The sequence below is a fragment of the Peromyscus leucopus genome, chromosome X (genome assembly GCF_004664715.2).
Source record: "Peromyscus leucopus breed LL Stock chromosome X, UCI_PerLeu_2.1, whole genome shotgun sequence".
Classification (NCBI taxonomy): domain Eukaryota; kingdom Metazoa; phylum Chordata; class Mammalia; order Rodentia; family Cricetidae; genus Peromyscus; species Peromyscus leucopus.
Window position 1 is genome coordinate 102,137,745 of NC_051083.1, and position 4,090 is coordinate 102,141,834.

The 4,090-nt window shown below is 38.1% G+C and overlaps 1 non-coding gene across 1 annotated transcript; it reads right to left on the minus strand.

Annotated features, from left to right (window-relative positions):
- Positions 1 to 1,148: 1,148 nt before the first annotated feature.
- Positions 1,149 to 1,253, minus strand: LOC114705447. Its single transcript, XR_003736390.1, has one exon. It is a non-coding gene; the product is annotated as a small nucleolar RNA U13 (small nucleolar RNA).
- Between the last annotated feature and the right edge of the window lie 2,837 nt (positions 1,254 to 4,090).

The following is a 4,090-nucleotide window of genomic DNA, read 5'->3' on the forward strand; positions in this document are numbered from 1 at the left end:
CGAATGCTTCTTGAACAGCCTATCTGTTCAGTCTCCACAGAGAACCTTTGCCACAATTAGGACAGTGAGGAATAAAGAAGCCAGCACTAGAGAACCTGAGCTGTAGAACTCAATGTTATACATGCCATCCAGTGGTGTGCACAGCCATCATCATACTACCATTAGACCCCATCCACAAAGCTAACTACAGGTACTTCATAAAAAACCCACCCTCTTTTCTATAGCTATGCTTAATGGCAGTAACAGCCAGGCCAGTAGAAAAGCCACTTCCTCATTATTGCCTCCAAATGAAACAGAGTGCATTTTTTCTGGGTAAATTCAGATAATTATCCAGAAGAGACTGAGATACTTTTAAATTAGTTTAATGTAACATAGAAAAGTATGTAAGAAATTGCTATAGATGATAATAAGAAATTACTGTAGATGATAAGTAACAATCTACCATCATATGTATGGTATATCTTTAGCAACTCAGAATAGTTCTGGCTCACAGGATGCATTTAATAAATACTTGGTGAATTTATGAATTCTAAATATAAGAATGCCAAAAGGACTGTTGGTAAATTTTTTGTTAAGAAAATTTTTAAGTTCATTTTGCATACCAATCAAAGATCTCCCTCTTCCTGCGCCGCCCCCCAGCCTCTCCCTCCCAACCCACCCTCCATTCCCTCCTACAAGAAGGTAAGGCCTCCCATGAAGAGGTACATTTAATAGAGGCTGTGTGAGGTGTCCCATCATAGAAGTGGGCTCCACAAAGCCTGCTCATGTACCAGAGATGGATTCTGATCCTAGTGCCAAGGGGCCCTTAAGCAGTTCAAGCAACACAACTGTCTCACTATGCAGAGGGCCTAGTCTAGTCCCATGAAGGCTCCACAGCTGTTGATCTAAATTTCATGAGAATGAAATTCTTATATTCATGAGAATGACAAAAAGTTTGGTGGTATTTTTTTAAAAATGCTCATTTTTTTCTCTTTTTTCTTGATTGCAAATTATTATTTTAATTGATTATTGACTTTTTCAGTTTTTAGAAAGGGAAAATATGCAGTAATACTTATAAACTTTATTATAAAGTGAGAGGTAATTTATTAAATGAATTGCAACAGAACAATATATTCACCAGCAAAATGATAATATAGAATTTTTTTTTACATCAGATGGATAATGTGTCAACATCAAAAAAATGTTTAGTGGGTGGCACACATCACGCATTGGTGTGAATCCTTAATCATCACGCTTACGAACCAAAAAAGGATCTGATACAGAATTTTCAATTGAGAAGAGATGATTGTAGTGGGTAGCCATTCCAACCTTGATCTGGAAGTTCCCACCCTGATTGAGGCTTCGGGAACTGTCACGCCTACAAGGCACGGCCAAAAGACGACCCTGAAGACCCGAGATCCAGATGCGCTATCTCTCTTGGTTCCCGGACCCTGAATGCTGGAGGTAGACCGAGCAGAGTTCTCCAGAGAACACCATCGGACTGCCCTATGTCTTTCCCAGACCCTGCAACCTATCTATCCTTCCATTTGTAAGTTACGCCACTAAATAAACCTCCCTTTTAACCATGTGGAGTGGCCTTAATAATTTCACCAATACCTGGCGCCCAATGTGGGACAAATTCCAAAGGCCTGCATGGCTCCTGCCCTCAGCTTCCTCCCTGGCTGGCAGGTACCTAAAGCCACCTGCAAAGTTCCATATAACCAGGGTACGTCTACATGGTTCCATTCGCAAAAAAGGGAACAGCTAGTCCGGTCTCAGTTCCCTAGTTTTAGCCCCCAGACCAGAGAAAAACCACTGTGAGTGAGCCCCCATCCCCCCTTAGAAACGTGGATTACAGTCAAATGCTATAGCCTGCCAGGAAAATAAATTCTAATTGAGTTAAGTATATGAATATGAGAAAGTACAACTTTATAAATGGGAAAATTAAAGAAAACTCTCAGGGGGCTGGTGGGATGGCTCACCAGTAAAGAACAGTTGTTACTTGCCCAGAGAACCCAAATTCAGTTCCTAGCACACCCATGTCAGGCAACTCACAACCATCTGTAATTCCAGCTCCAGGAAACTGAAACTTCTGGATTTTTCAGTTACCTCCATTCATGTGCATCTACCCAACTGAAGACACACATACTTACACATAATTGAAAATAAAATCGAATCTTTAAAAGTCTTGGATTTTTTAAATTAATCTTGGGAACAGCAAAAGTCTAAATTCAAATAATAAAAAGGAGCAAAGCATAAGGAAAGTACCAAAATCTGATGACTAATAAGTGAAAGTTTGCATGATGTAATGATAAAATTAATGTAAATTACATACACCAAGTATGGATTGATACTGAATATCTAAAAACTATCTTTATAAAAGAACAAGTGGGCCAATTTGTAGGTACAACACTATTCACTTTATTATCCTCTGTACTTTACTGAGTGCTTAAAATCATTCATAGTAAGAATAGGTTAGAAAAAGGATATGCTGCATTATTTAAAATGTTAAATCTCTGATTGAGCCAGTAAGATGACTCACCAGCTAAAGACATTTGCTGTCAAGATCGATGACCTGAGATTGATACCTGGGATCCACTTTGGTGGAAAGAGAGAACTGACTTCTGGAAGTTGACTTTGGACTTGACACATGCCTGCTGTGTCACACACATGCCTACACATATACTCTTCTCTCTCTCTCTCTCTCTCTCTCTCTCTCTCTCTCTCTCTCTCTCTCTCTCTCTCACACACACACACACACACACACACACACACACACACACACACACACACACAAATAACAAAAGAATAAATAAATAAATAAATAAATAAATAAAAAGTAACAAAATACCAAGAGTAGAAAGTTATGTTGGTGCCATCACAACATGGATTCTTAAATTAGACTACAGAGCCATGGTAATAAATGTGTGTGATACTAACACAACACACACACACACACATAGACCAACAAAGCAGAAGACAGAATCCAGAATTAAATCCACAGTTAACACCTGCTTAGTTTTCAAGAAAACTATGGAAAATCTACACTGGAAAAAAATAACCTCTGTTAACAAATGGTGCTGGGAAAATAAAATAACATGTAGAAGAATGAAACTAGATTAAAATCTCCCACCCTGGACAAAAGTACATTCAAGTTCTTAATGTAAGACCTGAAACTGATAGAAAATGGAGGCATAGGCAAAACACTCTAACAGCTTAAAAATAATTCAAAAAGCTGGAATTGGCTGAAATGAAAAGGCTTCTGCATAGTAAAGGAAGCAACTGAGAAGAGAAACATCCTAGAGAAACAGAAAGCATTTTTCTAACTATACATCTGACAAAGAATTAATGACTATATTTGTAAAGAATCGCAAAATTATGTACCAAAAGCTTCACATCATTCATTCAGACAATGGGCTAACTACCTGAACAGAGAGTTCTCAGAAGAAGAAATACAAATGTCCAATAAACATTCGAAGAAGTGTTCAATATCCCTATCCATCAAGGAAATACAAATTCAAACTACTTTGAGATTTTATCTCAACCCAGTCAGAATGCATACTATCAAGATATGAAATAAAAATTTCTGGTGAGGATGTAGAGAGAAAGGGAACTTTATATATTCCATTAGGAATGTAATCTGTTCTAGATATTATAGAAGTCAATGTAGACATTATTCAAAAACTAAAACTATAACTACCATACAATCCAGATATACCACTCCTGCCCACATACCCTAAGGATTCTAAGTCACTGTACCATAGCAATAATTACATGTTCATGTTTGCTGCTGTACTATTCATATTAGATGCTGTGGGATGATCTGTATGGCAAATGTGTTAATAAATAAAACACTGATTGGCCAATAGCCAGACAGGAAGTATAGGCGGGACTAACAGAGAGGAGAATTGAGGGAACAGGAAGGGAAGGGGGAGACTGCCTGCAGCTGCTGCCAGGACAAGGAAGATGTAAGGTACCAGTAAGCCATGAGCCACGTGGCAAAGTATAGATTAACAGAAATGGGCTGAAAATAAGAGTAAGAGCTAGACAATGATAGGCCTGAGCTAATGGCCAAGCAGTTTAAATAATATAAACGTCTGTATGTTTATTT